Consider the following 19,040-nt stretch of genomic DNA (forward strand, 5'->3'; position numbering starts at 1 on the left):
TGGAGGGGGCGGTAAATGCACGCGAAGCGTGCCAACACTTGCAGAGCGCGCCCCCTAGGGGTGGTGCAGGGAGGGGGAGTTTCCCCCTCCCGCGCGAAGCTTTCGGTGTTTCATAAATCAAAGGGGAATGAAACCTTTAAAAGAAGTTGGCTTGTGTCGAAAAAGAAAATAAAAGAATAAGAACAAAGAAAGTTTGAGAAAAATCGGACAAATAATGAGAAAGTTATGAGCATTTGAATATTGCAATCACTAATGCTATGGAGATCCTCCCATTGGCAATGCGACAAGGATGTGTGATGTCACATGTGAACAACTTTCCCTTTGATGGACTATAAAATACCCTCAAAATGTATCTTTTTGCTTTTTCTTATGGTGATACAAACTCTTTATCCATGATGTATTCTTTAAAAATCTGTATTACATGCCCTGCTATAGAAAGAACAGATGATCTACTGATAGATGTGATAAAAGAGGCAATTTAAGTGAAATATATACGTATAAGTGGTGGGGAGAGTTGTTCACAAGTGACATCATACATCTTTGTCGCATTGCCAATTTGAGGATCTCCATAGCATTAGTGATCGCAATATTCAAATGCTCATAACTTTCTCATTATTTGTCCGATTTTTCTCAAATGTTCGTTGATCTGTTTCTTTTATTTTTCTGTTTTCACACAAGCTATCTTGTTCCACAGGTTTCATTCTCCTTTAAAATGAAAAGGAGCCGTCTCTCTTGTCTCTAGTACCTATATCAGCTCCAATTCAGTTGACTTTATTGTGATTTTGAACCTTGTTTTCAAAAGTGATTGTGAATGCACAAAAAAGGAATACAATGGAGGAAATTAAAATAATAATAACCAGTGCGCGAAGCGCGGAAGCTAAAGCGTTTTATCAATTTTTTTGCAAAGAAAAGGGTCCCGAGAAGAGGGTATTCTCTAAGATATATTGAATACTTCCCTTGGAAAGATCAGATTTGATTACAAACAATTTAGCGACAGTGCATATCTTTAACTCGCAAAACAGGAGAAGAAGGGTATATGCCGGGAGGAAGATATTCCTCCCCGCGCAGAGCAATGAAACTGAAATTTCAAATGGCAGACGTTTCATCAAATGCAGATATCTCTTATACCCCATCGGCTCTAATTCAATTGATTTTCTAAGATTATTGAACTTCATTACAAGGAAAATAGTGCGCAAAAGTTGAAACTTCTGTGATTTATTGAAATTATGTAAAAAAGGATGATGTATAATTTCTTTGACTTATCCTGAAGCGCTTCATTTTGAATGATAAAGAAACTTAAGTGACATTCAAAATTTCAAAATGAGGGCGCAAAACAGGACAGGAGATGAATGTGCAGGGAAATGATATGAAGTTTAAATTGAATTTGATAAAAAAAAATGTTGCACTTTTTTATTTAATACGACACGAATTTTATACCTTCCTCTTTTTAAATTAGGAACCTGTTTGCCCCAAAATTATGGTGGTTTAGTAATGAGCGGGAGAAGTTGCCTATATGGAGGTGACGGCAGAAATTGATTTAAAGATTTTACCCGCCCGGAGCCGACCCGATCAGAAGTTGCGCGATCAATTAAAAAAAAGATAACTTCATATACTTCGGCCTAACTTTACTCTAATTCCATGCCCTAATGTATACATTTGAACTTTAACTGGCAAGAAACACAATAGCTGAGGTGGAAAAACAGGGTTAGAGAAAGGGTGGGAGAATCAAAGGAGAACTGCAATATTCTCATTTAACCGCGCGCAGGGCGGAAGCAAAATTCATATATAAATTTAGAGCAAGAGTGAAGGAGTTTCTCTTTTGAGAAAAAAAATGAAAAAAAAAGAAAAAAAAAACCCATTAAGCTACCTTTCCTCCCTTCGCTTTTCCTTTTCTTCTCTCTTTTTTCCCTTCTTTTTTTTTCTTTTTGGGGACGTTTGGGGGGGGGCACCCCCCTGGCCACGCGCCTGATCAATTATTGAAGTTTTCAAACTACAATGTTTGACCGGAAGACGACTGTTTCATACATCCCCCACCCTTCCCCTTCTGACACCATTTTATTATAAGAGCGCGGGTGGCGCGATAGGAACGAGTATAAGAGCGCCCTCTTTGAAATATTGATATAAAATAATCTAAACGTCTGCAATCTCTGAAATACTATAGGTTCCACGGGCCTAATTACATCAGGAGGGCTAAAGATATTCGTTCGACCCAACCCATTCGAATTTTTGTCAATTTGATATTGCTGATTGACAAAAATGTATAAATATGATTCAAAATCTAACACTGATTCTAAAAATGGTAACTACTGAACTTCCTTCGCCCAAATTGGGAAGATAAATAAGTGACTTGGAACTATTTTTTGACTGCATGGCGGAATAATTAGGGCTATTTTACTGTTTCAGTTGATGAATTCGATCCATTCATAGTTATCTTCATAAATGGCGATTTATTTTTAAAATGAGCTGGCTACGGTACCCTATCCTGGTCAGATTTGGAATGTCAGATATATAACCTATCCATTGGTAGTAAACATTCCACCCTCTAATTTCACATTTATTTTTTATGAATTTTTCAAAAGTGCCATTTTAACACACAAGTCTATGGGGAATGTTTTACGCGCGTGACACCTGTATGTAATATGGGAAATCCCTAGTAGTGAATGGTATACCTGGCCAAACTCTTCAGTAGCAAACAATTTCTCACTGATATCAATATGTTTAGTCATCAAGTGGTGCAAAAAATGGATTTAATGGCTAGCAGGGCTACATCAGGTAAAGTTAGTAGGTCTGTGTAGCCTAGGAATGTATGTAGATTGGTCAATGTATAGAGTCAATGCCTCTTTATGTTCTGATTTATCATTGTTTTGTGTTAGTGTACATCACCTACTTAGCATTAGAAAGACCTTTAGAAATTGCTCATGTTAAAATTGTTCTTATAGGAAGGGGGTAGGTAGAGAGGAGGTAGAACTTTGAGAACTTTACTGAAGAGAACTAGAGTGGTACCTTCAAGAAGGAATTCAGAAAGGGCACAGAGTAAGGTAAGGTATCTAATAGTGCTCAACTAAGGAGGGGGGTGGCTGTGTGCTGCAATCTTAGTATAGCCCCCCCCCTCTTTATTAAGCCATGCATGCCATCTATAAAATTATCCTTCTTTCTCTCTCTCTCTCTCTCTCTCTCTCTCTCTCTTTCTATCTATCTATTTATGTATCTCTTCCTTCTTACATTTGAGAGGCAACAGCCCTAGGAAGATTTTGAATAGGTCAAATGCAAGTATACTAAAGTAGTATCTCATTCTTTTATTGTTTCCTCATCCAATCTCATGTATATTTGATATTTGGTAATTATGTTTGGGGCAGTTCTGGTATCCTGATATCTACACAGAATTTACATACACCTTTATATTAAAATTGATAGGGACCTATATTGCCATTGCATTCACTGTTGGGCTATATGCAGGTAGGATTTGTATACATCCATATATAGTGAAAATAACATGTATGAGTAACACATTAAAATGGGTCATTGCATAGAAAATAGACATTTTCAATGCATTTCTTTGTGCTAGTGTGAGTGTACAGATATATAAGAATAGCAAAGTAGCTATTCAAAAAAATATAATTCATAGGTCCTATAATATAGGTTCCACGGGCCTAATTACATCAGGAGGGCTAAAGATATTCGTTCGACCCAACCCATTCGAATTTTTGTCAATTTGATATTGCTGATTGACAAAAATGTATAAATATGATTCAAAATCTAACACTGATTCTAAAAATGGTAACTACTGAACTTCCTTCGCCCAAATTGGGAAGATAAATAAGTGACTTGGAACTATTTTTTGACTGGCGGAATAATTAGGGCTATTTTACTGTTTCAGTTGATGAATTCGATCCATTCATAGTTATCTTCATAAATGGCGATTTATTTTTAAAATGAGCTGGCTACGGTACCCTATCCTGGTCAGATTTGGAATGTCAGATATATAACCTATCCATTGGTAGTAAACATTCCACCCTCTAATTTCACATTTATTTTTTATGAATTTTTCAAAAGTGCCATTTTAACACACAAGTCTATGGGGAATGTTTTACGCGCGTGACACCCTATCTGTACTTTAGTTAGATAAAATTATGAGGGGCTATATTTGCACTGTTAATTTTTGTTTCCACCAAAAACTTGTAATTTATTATTTTTTGCAAATCGGTCGAAAATTCAATGTAGCATAATTATAAAGTGTTAGGATAGCTGCCCCCACCCCCTTTCATCTCTAATTGAATATGATTGGTTTTGTGATTTGAGATTAGTCATACTAATAATCATATTTAAAAGAACATTATGGTTGCATTCTTACTGAACAAATAAATTGGAGATTACTCCAGATTATGATCGTCAGCAGTAATTGTCCCAAATGAAAAAAAAAACCGATGAATTTAATCTGAAGAAGTGAGTCGGGGCTCATATATTATACAAAGAGCGCCATCGTATACAAGAGTGTGCACAACTACATCTGCCAAAATTTAAAGAAGTTTGGCAATGGAGCTATGCTGTTATTCGCAAATAGATGGTTTGACCTCTTTCCGCTCCTTGGTTGTGGACTCGGTTTAATACATGTAAATTCATGATATCATAAAAACTAATATAAACATTATATAAACTTCATTAATAGGGTTCAATGATTTGATAATGGTTCTGCATCTGTGAGGGGGTATATAGCCTATATACTACATCAACAAAATTACAGGCGTTAAGATAAAATAATAATGACATGTGAATTGGATCTTTGGTATCATGACCGGTTACATAATCTATTTATTCGAGAAATTTATACATTTATAACTCATGATTTTACAAGGTAAGCAGAATACGGTGAATTTGAAATTGTTTGACATAGTGATTTGAAATCATTAACGGTGTTGTTTATAAAGCTTTGAAAAACAGTGAATTAGTGAGAGAGGGCGAAAATAACTTGGGGCTGCCAAAATATGCCTACACTTGCCTCTTCCGCGGTTCAACCTTAGCTTTCTAAGCCACTTTCTAAAAGTGTTGCGACTTTCATGATCATCTTATAAGCTGCGAAGTATTGTAAATGAACTAAGTTGATGGCAAGAACATGAACTTGACAAGTTTTCCCAGCAGGGTTCATGGATGGGGTTACACACTTTCCGAGGGGATTCGATGGAATCTCACCAAATACTGAGAAATCCGAACCGCCTTCTTAATCTTTACATGAATGTGTGAATGACTCCAGGAATTGCAATTTAAATTTCCTAATTTTCATTCAATTACGGTCCCACTTTGCAACTAGACATCGTCCCCTTTTTGATGGGATATTTAAGAAGGTAGTTAATCTCGGGAATTATGTTTCTTCGTCGTTCGTTTCGACCACCTGCAACTTTTGCCCGAGGCATTGTTGCCTTATATGATATTCAGTCCTCTGATTTTTAAATTGTTCGAAAATTTTGGCGGTTAAACTTAGTGAATTGCTCAGTCGAGGATTTTTATGATTTTCGACAAAAATAATATGCCTAATAAGAAAAATACCGTCACAGAAATTTTCTGGAGGCAAGAACTTGTATTTGTTCTTATTAAGGGGCGATAAAGCAATTGTTTCAGTTTATTAGCCATCATGAAAATTGCATTGCGCCAAGAACGATTTCATATTTATCAAAAATGACAGAAGCAATTCTGTATAAATTGGGTCGTTTCAGAAATATTTTACAGCCTTTTCGGAATACACTTACATAAACGGCTTATTTTACATTGAAACTGTTATGTTGTAAAACAATGTTTTCTTTTTTATGTACCCCCTCGCCTCGCCTGCAGCCATCTGGAACATACGTATTAACTCTCTGTGGAATTATATATCATAAGAAATGTGATCATTGTACTTTCGAAATATAAAGAATATCCCCAAGAAATCATGGCTTTTTTCGAAAATAGAGCAGACTTTCTCATTTCTGTTTTTCTCATTGATTTCAGATGGTTGTTCTCTATTACATTTCAATTGTTTTTCATTTTTTTCGACCATTTCTTATGATGATGTTTTCGCTTTATAGAATAGATTCCTGTATATATTTATTTGTTCTCTTTTTTTTTTCATTTTCTTCTTTCTTAACGCCTTCCCCTTCTTTCCGAGTCCTTTGTCTTTTCCATCTTCTTTTCTTCTACTATACTATATACACAATAAAATGCTGCTTCACAGTTTACACATCTAATTCATTGAGAATTAAGTATTAGAAATGAAACTTTATTGTTCAAGAATTTAAAAACTTGTTTGAATAATAATTGTTCAAACAAGTGGAAAGTTCATAAAGTAAACATCGTATAAAAAACAGCATTTTTACTGTTATATAAGGACCTACTTCTTCCTTTTCTCGTTTCGTTTTTCTTCTTGTTCTCCCTCTTTAGAATTTCACTGTTTAATTAAATTTTGAGAGTGTTTTCTTCAATCAAAGTGATAAAAGAGCTCCGAGAATATTGAGTAAATGTTTTTCGACAGTCTTGCGGTAGCGACTCTGTTTAACGGGGTGGAGCCCGGTAATTGGGCGCTTGGCTTGGGGTCGAACCACCAACGCGCCAAGAAGAAAGATTGTTGCAAACTGTGCGAGTGGGGTGGAAGGGGGTGTGGGAGGGGAGTGTAGGGGGAGTGAGAGAGAGGTGGACTGGGGAGTGAGATGGGTGGGAGAAGGAGGGGGCTGCATGAGCTTCATCATAATTAGAATGAATATACGCGAAAAGGGTACCATCTTTACATGAACAACATGAAGGGGAGGGTGATAAAACAAAATATAAAGATATCTACCTTCATAACCTTTTGTAATTTTATTTTTCTCAGTAGAAATAATTATTGACATATATAAACGAAGCTGATATTTCGTTCCTTTATCAATCCCTTGTTATAAAAGGAATAACAATAGTGGATCATTTAAGAACTTCTGTTTTACTATTATTATAATTATAACCAAAGGAATTATGACAGAATCAATCGAACTTCGTGATTTTTATAGAAAGTATTATTTTTTGCATAGTTTGAATCCATCTGAACTTATAATTTCAACTTGATCCTTTTTGTTCATGAGAACAGATTATATAGGTATATGCTGGCTTTTGACCAAAGAAGTTTGAGTTTCCTTGCTTTGACCTGATCGAAACATCAGCCTTTGCCTTCATGGATATAAATAGAGTATTAGTGGAGGCTATATCCGTTCAATGATAATTATATCGACGTCATCATGGTTATAATCAAATCATGTAGGCTTACATAAAGAAGCTTTGTTATACCAGAAACACAACACGAGTATATGCATGAGTGTTGTCATTCATAAACAAAATGAATTAATATATATCAACTTGGTAACGCTTCACCGGTTATTGTCCTTATCATAAATACTGATTATTCACAATAGGGCATCAATTATGAAGACAGAAGGCATAATTACACGCTATAAGGTCTCATACGTTTGAATTGCCCCATCTTCGCTTTCTTTGTGCAGAAGATAAGACAAAATGATATCATTACAGGTCAAATTGCTCAAAATGCTTCTTCGCGCTTTAACAATTTAGTAATATCCAACGGATATATCCCAAGGGGCATTCGGCAAATTATACATTCGGCTAAAATTGGAACTTCTTCTTTTATGATATGAAATATTTGAAGGGGGAAATGTGATGTGGAGTAGAAAGCGAAGTCGACGCTGGATTCACAGCGGGTATTAAATGGTTGTTTACGATCTGACGCGAGAAGGAAGCGCCCAGTTGGTGCTAGACCTAATGAGGGTCTCTGTCAGGGGGACCGGCCCCGGGAGAAAAACCTGATGTAACACCCCGAGCGTATGACCTCACATAGCTCGCTCGTGTTACAAAGTTATTATTGTGGAATAGTTTGGACCTATATAGGAGGAGAAAAGGATGGAGAAAGATACAGAGAGGGAGAAGAGAGAGTGAGGGGGGGGGGGGGCAGTGGATAAGAGGGGGTAAAGGCAACGTGTCGTTCCTGTGGGGATATTTTTTTCAATCCAGTACCATGCACCGGAGAGAAATCATGAACAAAGAACATAGTTTATCTTAAAAAAATACATTTCAATATGTAAAACATGTAAAATACACCTATATTTGACCCCTTACATTCATTCATGTTCTCTTTAAGCCCCCGGGGGGGGGGGCCACTTACATTGACGAGTGGATACCATGCGCGACCAAAAAAACACGTAAAAAGGATGTATTTTTCAAGATAGGGCACGTTACGTACGTAACGTGATAAGGGTGTCAAAAACACAAAAATAATGAAAAAAGGGTATCTATTTTGTTAGGAAAGCTACGTGTTTTGGGTCAAATTTGCGGGGATGATAAAACAAAATTAAAATGTTTTATAAAGGATGTCCTTTTTGCCCTAACACTACGTGTTTAGAGTCCGATTTGCGCGAGGTGTGGAAGGTGGGGCCGTATACTAAACTAAATGATGTGTAAAGGTAAACCCGACGACCGACGGACCCGTGACATATCGCTGTACTTGTTTAGGGGTTACTTTACAGGGAACACTTGTCAAGAGTATCGTTTTGTTTCCAATACTTGTTAAGGGTAAGGTTTCACACGCCAATACTTGTTATGGGGTGCATTTTCAGAATATGGAAAATACGTGTTTAGGGTGCTTTTCGAGACCCCGTGGTCGCGCATGGTATCCACTCGTCAATGGAAGTGCCCCCCCCCCCGGGCTTTAAGCCTATACAACAAAGTCGCAGCAGTGCTCCTATTAAAAGGGAGAGGGGTAGAGACATAGCTTGGGAATAGATAGGCAATCAAAAGAGAAGGGGAAATAGAGATAGAATTGAGAAACAGGCAAATATATATACCCTGTCACTCATGACTGAATGAAAAATATACCAATTCCTGCTGGGGGGGGGGGGCTTCTCGGCCTGTATACGGGTTCTCGTCATCCTAATGACAGATGCATTCTTTTAAAAAAAAATATTGGGAAAATTTTTACTCTCCATTTTTAGAGTGTAAACATTTTAGTGGGCAATAAGAGATGGTCAGAAAAATGCAACGTAGGCACATTATAATAAATAACGTAAATGATATTTTGTGAAAACGGAAGATGTTTATTTTAAATGAATGAATGAATGAACGAACGAATATGCGGAATGGATAGAGTGAGAGAGGGGGGGGGGAAGAGGGAGACAGAGAGGGGTCATGTGCATGACGAAAGACAGAGAGAGAGATATACTTTTTTTTTATGTTTGTGCGTTTCCATTGAGCCACTTTCCCTATTTTTGTGCTTATTTCAATTATCATGTAACTTACATTGTTTAATTCTTTTCGCCCCTCCCCCCGTAGCGATCATTCTTAAATATTTTGTATTGTGTAATGAGTTTTCTATTCTGAAGGTTTCCTCTTTTTCTCTTCTCACATTTCGTCTTCCCTTTTCTTTCGACTTATTTCTTGCTTGCCTTTCTTTCATCCACTTCCTCTTCTCTCTCCTCCTCTGTCAACATAATTTATACATTTCATTCCCCTTTTTCTTCTTTATTGACACCTCCGCTTGCAGTAATTATGTTATGGTTATTGGCATTTTATTTTAGTCATTTATAAAGGACTGAGATTTAGGATAGTTGTGTATAGTTTTGGGGTTCAAAGAGAAATTGTCCATCCATTCTGAAGCAATATTTTCTAATTTGAAAGTTGGCATAAAGGTACATTATTATGTACTGTTTTATTAAACTTTATTTTGTAACTCGCTCATTTTCCAAGAGCGCTTCTGGCGTCGATATCCTTTCTTCATTCTGTTCAGTGAAAATTGTTCATTGTGAGGGGGTTTCTGTTCCCTTTAAGCGATCAGAAGATAAAAAGGTGTGTAGAGAATATTACTTTTAGAATTTGTATAAAATATACAGAATATTAATCATAATATCTAATGATAATAAGGCAAGTTTAATGTATCTAAACATCAAAGATTATCATTATAAACTTCTCGGTAATGTTTTATATACAATGATGGCATTTTGGTTATAGTTTTCATGCATGAGCGAGTGTTGGATCTCTGGACAATAAAGAAAAAAAATTGTCTCTTGCCTTATGTTGCACATAATGTAAAATGATATTTGCATGATCTTGACTTCGAGTCGGCCCCGCTATTTGTGGGCCAAATATAGAAATGGAAGTGCACACCTTATTGACATTATGTAAGGACACAATTTTCTCTGCTCATGTACAACGTCCGAGTATAGGCCTACTACCTATTTCTGTAAATTACAAGAGATAAAATAATTAACAGGGATATACAATGTTCTTTATTCAGCAGGTTCAGTTGCCTATTCAAGATGTTTTGAGAATGGTGTGATGAATTTGTTGCTATAAATAAGATCATCACTTCTGACAACAACATGTACGCCATATTTGTAAGAATATAGAATAAAGTATAAAAATAATAATAATAATACAAAATTTGAGAGATAACTTCAAATTGATCGACATGGATATTCACATTTATCATAATTTCTACTCTCTATGTCTACAATGTATTATTTTTGTCGCACTCATCAGGGATGTCAAACACCGATGCGAAACAGTAAGTGACGTCATAACTGTCGTTCTAAACTTGATACGGATAATGATACTGAAGACGGATCGATGGGACGGTCAAGATAGAACTCCTTTCCGTTGACTCGCGTATTTCAGTCTTTAACTTGACGCTACGATAGTGACAAGCTAAAAAGAGAAACTACGATAGGAGAGGGAGACCATAATAGAGTCCGATATACCCCCTTCAGCGTCACATGTCGACATCAAATAAAACCAAAATTGATAAAATATTGCAGGGTGGGCCTCCTAAATGGTAACAATTTCAACCGTAATTGTGTGCTCAGCGAGCGGGGCCGACTCGAAGTCAAGATCATGCCCATCTCGTCCTAATTGAGCGACGGGGCACCGGGGGAGGGCCGCCCATTACTCCACGCCGGCTCGCCTGCTGTGACCAAAATTCACCAGCGTTCATATTCCATGCCGAAATATGCCCCGCTTGATGCGAGGGGTGGGCAAACGCTGTAGACCTGCAGATATCTGTAATTTCTGACAATACATATTCCCCCTTCTGTCTTTCTGTTTTCACTTTCCTCTCTCTGATTTCTTCAGTTTGATCTTGCTCTACAATTTTTTACCAAGTCTTATGAACTTGGCCTTCCGAGTGGAAATTGGCAATTATGTCCGGAAATAACCGATTGTTGACGACGAAAGGCGAAGTCCGATCCGATTTGTTCTTGCTATTTTTAAAAACAAAATGATATAAGTTGAAATTAAAAAGATTGTTGGATGACAGTGTCGAGATTTCAATCAATGCACCCCGGACCTTCGCCCAGCCGCACACACACAGAGAATTCGGTGGATAGAAGTGGGTGAGGTGGGAGGGCAAAAAGGGAGTGGGGTATAGGGGACAAGAAAGAGGGAAAGAAAAGATAGAGAGGGGGAGGGAGAGGAGGAGAGCGCGAAAAGAGGGAGTTGCTGCAATGCATCAATGACATGTTACAGATATTATATAGAACTCTGTGGCCCAGCGTAAAGTTGCTCTACCCCAGCCCCCACAAAACTGAAGGCCATAATTTTGCCTATCAATATACATAACAAAGGTCTACACCACGATATTTTTGAAGTTATAGAGAGATCATTAAAATCGTAAAGATAAAAAGTCACAAAAAATAAGGTTGTTCCCAGTGTACAAATTTCATAATTTTTCTTGCTCGCTATGCTCGCTCAACTGATTCATATCTAAGACGATTTTTCGCTAAACTATCGCTTTACAGACATCTTATTATCCCAGGCCTTGGCCATCATGGTCATAAGATTATGGTTTTCCCGCACATTTTCCAAAATGTGCCGCAAATATGTAAGTTTTGTGCAAAAAAACGTGAGGAGGGGGTACGCAAATATACACCACTTTGCATCTCCCCATGGAACAGTGCATGCCTTTTCACCCCATTTCTTCTTCCTTTACGCAAGAGATTATTAAAAGAAAACTCACAACAACATTTTATGAAGAAGGCATCTATTGCTCTTTCATTCATAAAATATTTTGAATTTTTCATGTTTTTAAAAAAATATATAAAGGAATGTATCCTATTGGAAATGAATGAGTACAATTTTGAATGTGATTTTTTTTAATCCTATAAAAATTTAAGATAGCTGTAAGATTTGGATTTATACTCAGGATTTAACTTTGCTAAGCCCAGAGAGAGATTATGAAGGGGGGGCGTACAAGGATCACGAATATAATTATGAAAATTGGGTTCAAACTGGATAACGAATGTCATCCCCCTAAATGAACTCCCGAATTCATTGACTTGGAGTTAGAGCGCATCGTTCTGGTCCTGGCGCTGTTGTTTTCCGGTCTAAGGATGCGGGTCCCATGGTGAGAGTCAATTAGCATCATCCCACAGCGATGCCTGCTAATAGCTCCGTCAGATGACACTAATGGCTTGGACTATTCTTAATGAGCGCCAAAGATAAATGTTGATGGTTTTCATTAAGGTATCAAAACACACAAGCCTGGATTCGATTTCAAAATACCCTTTGTCTTCCATGGGTCGTCGCCCGTTCTCTTCAGGAATAATACATTCGATTCCTTTTAGTCTCGTGCGAAACGTCAGTGTTACTTACCGTCCGTGGTAGCTATCCCCAAAACCCTCATCCCGTCATGTTAGGAAATAAAGTTCGTTATATTTTAGAAAAATGTCAATTTGATTGCAATCCGATAAATGTAATCCATATGATTTCTTGTGTATGTAATTTTAAAAAGCCACTTTGATTTTATATTGAGAAAGTCAAGAAACCATATTAAGAAACGTATCTTAATTGGAACACGGTGCAGAATAACAAATATGGTCTTGGATTCGTAAAGAAAATTGTAGTAATCTAATAAACTAGTTTCCGTTTGTCTAGTTCATAAGGGGCTGGCATTAAACGTCACCATCCTTAAGACGTTACCAGGGTTCGAACCACGAACCTGTGCATCAAGTCGTAACCCCCATAACATGCAGCGTAGTGCCACTTTTGTCATGTGACTTTATTGAAGTGGAAAAATACTCTTTTAACAAGAGCAACGTAATTTGGCCATGACAGAAAATGTCGCACGTTCTCTTGCAGTGATAAAATAAATCGAAGAATTACGATAAAATATGTATTTTATCATAGCATCAGACCTATCCTACATACGTTTTTGCATACAAAATGGCGTATAATTTCTTTTCTTTTTCTTATGAATTTTAGCTTTAAACCAATTATTGTTTTAATTGTAGTTTACCTTTAACACTTTTGAGTGTCGTGTAGAGAAAAGGTATAAAAGATCCTTATTCTCTGTTTACAGAAGGACTTTTCTCTTTTATTCCCATTCTAATGTCAAACGGAAACGATTATTATTAAAGCTTTTATAGAAGAGAAAAGCGACGTACATTGTAGCGGAATATGCCTGTGAAGTAAACGCTGTAGGGTGTAAAGGATTAATCTGTCGAAACATTCAAAAGAACCTGTATTTTCTTTGATTTCATTTTCATGATTTAAGTCGGGAGAAACTGTTGGTGTTCGATTCACAATCGGACAGGATTCAATGATGAATAAAGACAGACGAAAGAAATTATTTCTTGGAGAACAATAATGGACACTTTCTGTTGAAAGAGACACCTGCGTGACTATAAGCTACTTAAACATGCAAATTACACAGGCCTAAGGCCAAACTGATGTTAAGAGGCTGTTTGAAAAGGAACGACTTTTAAAAGTGATTGTTGTAAGTAGTATTGGTGGAGTTTTCACCCCATCCAATTTGCACTGTTGGTAGGAATGTTCTCAAATCGATTGTTCTCTTTTGGTCGGTATACACACTTTGGTGAACCAAGCATGAAGCTAGCTTGTCAAGGAGAAAACATCTTCCCCTTTGAAGACCAATTCGAAGATATCGAATCCTTTACAAGAGGTGCAAAGCTGTCTATTCAGCTGATTTCCCTATATTGTGATCGTCAAAAGAAACAATTTTGGGTTTTGGCGGATGCAACTATTGGTGGGTGAATCGAGTCTAAAGGCCGTGAATAGAGGAGATTAGGACTATCACTTACTCAAAGGAAGTACCGACAATTTTTAGCCATTGTGCCCCCATCAATGCGGCAATTGACGCTAATAATAGAGATGGTAATAGTCACTTGCCTCAATAAATGCTCCTTTAGTTTTTCTCCTTCGCTGTGAACAAGAAATGTTATCCGAGACCGAGATAAATTGCAGCCAGCAACGCCCCAAGTTGAATTGTTATGAGATAGCTACTAGGGGCATAGACGACACATATAAAAAGAGAACCCCCAAACCTTTCGTACACTCCGATTATGTGAGTTGATTAGTACATTTAACAAATTGCCATGAGATATTAGGCTTGAAATGACTCACGTATGGACAAATCGGAAGGAATAGGAGAAAAATGAGATGTAATCTCTTTATTTTGGTTCTCTTTAAACTGTTAAAGGGGTGGAGTATTTATGAAAGCTTCTATTGCATAATTAGATCACAAGATGTAATGATGACATTGTGGGACTCTGAGCCGACAACAACCTCATCCGCAAACATAAACATGATAAAGGCATGCGAGTCGATTTTTTATCATAGCCGTTCATCTACCGTCGGCTACTGTAAAAAAAAAATATCAAATTAACAAGTAGAAAAATTAAAGACTGAATAAAAAACGAGAAGGGGGCACGTGATCCCCACCACGGTGTCGCTGTATATGATATGCTGTGTAACATTGACTTATCGGCATCAATCATTCTATAATCATGATATTAGACAATTTTGGATGGGAGCCTGTTTTCACCATATTGAGTGTGACGAAAAGGTTATCAAATGGACGTAATAATCGATGTTCATCTATTTGAAAAGCAAAGTAAATTATCATTATTTTCCCGCCCCATAACCTCTTTCTTCCCCGTCTTCATCTTATCGTTTTGCTCCTGCTTATCCTCCCTTGACCCTTTATGTGATTTTCCTCTCCGTACCGTCCTCCTCCTCTCACTATCAGAAACATTCTTCATCTCCTCCTCATCCATTCCTCTCCTCCTCATCCCTTCCTCCACTGTTATAATTCCAGTACAATTCCAGTACAACCTTTACCTCCCACCTTTTCACTGTTTTTCATATTTCCTTCCATCTCTCTTTCCTTTCCTTTTCTTCTCTTTGCTTTCTGTCTTTCTTTCTCCTATAATCTTGTCTCTTCTCTTCATCCATAGCTCTATTCTCGCTTCATATACCCCATGCTTCTGGTATTACGCCATCTACGCGTTAAATGGGTTGAAACCCGTGTGCTAATTAGTAGTATTTAACGAAATAACAAAATGGATCACCTGAAACACAAGTTACAAATTATATATAGTTACATAAAATTGGAAGTCGCAACTGACAGCAAAGTATTTGGTCCTATCATTGCAGTTCTTGTTGATTTGATTTCCCTTTCCCCTTAATGCATGACATTATTAATATGATTATAGGGGAATCCGAAGTTGCTATAGCCATGTTGGTTTAATCAATTTGTGTGTGTGTTTGTGAATGGGGGTGGGCGTGTGTGTGTGTGTGAGTGAAAAGAGATGTAAGTAAGAAAACAGATTGTCTAAGGCCCGAAGCAAATCGAACATTGAAAAATGTATGGAAAATGCGATCACGCAGACTGCATGCATATATTCTTCAAGTTGTCAATTTTTAAGTTGTGAGAAAGTTAGGGACTGGCTTTCATCCCGATCATTTTGATTAATGCGATTTTTCTTGTTTTTCATTTTGAACGTGTGGAATTATTGAATGGAACACCAGATTTAATGAAGAAAAACCAAACCATTCACGAACAAGTCGAAGAAATGTGAATTATATACTTTGAAACAGTCTGCAGGTAAGCCTATGAAACTGACAGTAAGAAACAAAAAAAAATTGATTGCTGAAATGTTTGCCCTTCAACGTAATCATAGTTTGGGGGAATATCCTCTTCCTATGATTCGTAAGAAATATAAAATAATTCTATTGCATTGTGCTTTCGATGAAGAGATGTATAAACAATTGTTTCACAGATGTAAAACATATGTAAAACAAAGTAATATAAATTTGAAAACACTATGATCATATATTTCACTAATTCCATTGTTTTTTGGCATTTAAAATTCTTCAAGCCAAAGAAGATATATATATATATTTTGAAACACCGATACATAGACATAAACGACAAACAATCCTGAAGATGTTGGCTAAAGTAGTTGTAAACATTTATATTGCTTTAACAGATAGTCAAATGAATTCAATGCGACTTGGTAATAAAAAAATAATGATATATTACAATACCAATTATCGTCCTAATCATGGTCATAAAAGCTTGTTAAATTCTGAAAGCAATAGAATGAAATATTTATTGATATAAACAAAGAAGAGAATATTTACATCGCTTTCCATTAGTTTTGCTACTAGCTAAGGTAATTCACATTTACCAGGTAGTCGCGATGCCCCCCTCCCCTGGTAATGATGAAATATAGCATAGAGATGGCATAATGATATGCCAAAAGAAAATAATCTTTCTGAGGTATAGTTTTGAAAATAAGATTACACTTAAGTCACTTTGTGTGTTGGAGAAGATAGAAAAGTAGTCAATTCCCCTAAAATCACGATGACATCACAATTTTCGGCCAATTCCGTCAAAGGTTAAAGTGATGTTCTTATTCTACAAGTTTTGACATTTGTAACTTGCTTAAAGGTCAAGTCCACCCTAGAAAAATGTTGATTTGAATAAGTAAAGAAAAATCAAACTAGCATAACACTAAAAATTTCATCAAAATCGGATGTAAAATAAGAAAGTTATGGCATTTTAAAGTTTCGCTTATTTTTCACAAAACAGTGATATGCACAACTCAGTGACATGCAAATGAGTCAGTCGATGATGTCCATCACTCACTATTTCTTTTGTTTTTTATTGTTTGAATTATACAATATTTTATTTTTTACAGATATGACCATAGGTACCGACTTGACTGAACCATATAGTATTAAACAATGCTAATTCCACATGTTCAGGGAGGAATTAATCACTGTTTCACTTGACAATGAGGAGAAAATTAGAATATTTCATATCTCATATAATAAAATACAAAAGAAATAGTAAGTGGATGATGTCATCAGTCTCCCCATTTGCATACCGACCAGGATGTGCATATAACTGTTTTGTGAAATTAAGCGAAACTTTAAAATATCATAACTTCCTTATTTTACATCCGATTTTGATGAAATTTTCAGTGTTATGCTTGTTGGATTTTTATCATTTTATTCAAATCAATTTTTTGTTCGGGTGGACTTGTCCTTTAATGTTTTCCGATTTTGTTCAATGTTGCAACTATCTCCTACCCCATTTTCACATTTTTTTAAATATTCAGATTGTGTTCATCTTAAGAGTGTAGTGGTTAGCAACTATCGTGTTTACCTGGCAAACAAATATGTGAATTACCTTAGACAATAGCAAAAATAATGGAAAGTGAGGTATATATTCTCCTTTTGTTTGTACCCATAAATATTGAAGTCAATTGTTTTCATAATTGAACCAGCTTTTATGACCATAAATAAGGATGATAAATGGCACTGTAAAATGTCAGTATTTTCAATGTCTAATCTTATTTACTGCTACCCACTCGCATTGAATTTACTTGACTATCTGAAATGGCAATATACATTTTTACAACTACTTTAGCCAATATTTTCAAGGATTGTTTATTGTTTTAGTTTATATTCATGTATTGGAGTTTCGAAAAATATCTTCAATATCTTGAAAAATTTTATTTGTCAGAAAACAATGAAAGTAGTGAAATACATGATCATGATGTTCCAACTTAATATTATATTGTTTTTACATCTCTCTCTGTAGCCTACCAAAAGCAGAATTCATTGGAATTATCTTGTATTTCTTTGTTGAAGGTGCTAAATCTTTAGCATTCATTTTATGTTGTTGAATTATTTCTTACTGTGAGTTTTATACATGACGGCTTACCCGCAGAATATGTACAAATCCTTTTTTTTCGACATCTTTGGGTATTTTTTCTACAGAAATGTAATTCAAGTATGTGTTTTCTCTATCAAACGTGTCAAAGCTGATGTTACATTCAGTAATACTTCGCCTTCCAAGCAAACAATTAAAATCGCATGAATAAAAATGATCGGGATAAAGCAAGCCTTAAACTTTGGTTAAGGTTTTATTATCATATTACACTCTAAAAAAGATTGAGTAAAAATTTACCCAATATTTAGTAGAGGGAACCTGTATGTTTGCTTTGTAATGTGTACCCCAAATCGGGCAAAAGGCAAGTTTTAAGGGTAAATTTCAACGCAACATTGTGTAAAATTTACAAAGTATTTGGTATCATTTTACCCAGCAACTATGTATGTTCCAATTTTACCCAATATTGGGTAAACTTGGGGGGCTGTTCCCCCCCCAAAAAAAAAAAATCACGACCAAGAAAAAAAAAGAAAGGGAAAAGGGAAGCGGGTAAAATATACTATTATCTGAATGTTATATCAAAATCTATCACAAAATTGAATTTTTTTAATAAAAATTGTCAAAATATTTTCCTCGCTCGCTCGCTCGCAACTTAATTAATTCTACGCAAATTAATTCTACGCGATACACCATATCAAGCACCCTCCAAAGTTTTGGCTCATTACACCACTGCTGTGATCCGTTCTGAATTTGCTTGAAGAAAGAGCAAAACAGAGTGTTTTATTTACTCCCTGTCGCCGACCACTCGATTGTTAGTTGATTGTAGAATTGTAAGGTATCTTGCTAAATAATTTATTATATGGAATATAGGCTACTCTTAAGGATAATATTTATCTTTAGGTGTTCTTATCACTGTTTGTATTAAGGCCGTTGTGCATTATATTGGGTTATGAAGATGATTTTCTAGCAACATAATGTTACTGAAATGACAACGGTAGGTAGAATATTATCGAATCTAGCAGAAAAGTATGGAAAAGTACAGAAGTAAAAAAAATAATACCTCTGT

Source organism: Lytechinus pictus, chromosome 12, assembly GCF_037042905.1.
Source record: "Lytechinus pictus isolate F3 Inbred chromosome 12, Lp3.0, whole genome shotgun sequence".
NCBI lineage: Eukaryota > Metazoa > Echinodermata > Echinoidea > Temnopleuroida > Toxopneustidae > Lytechinus > Lytechinus pictus.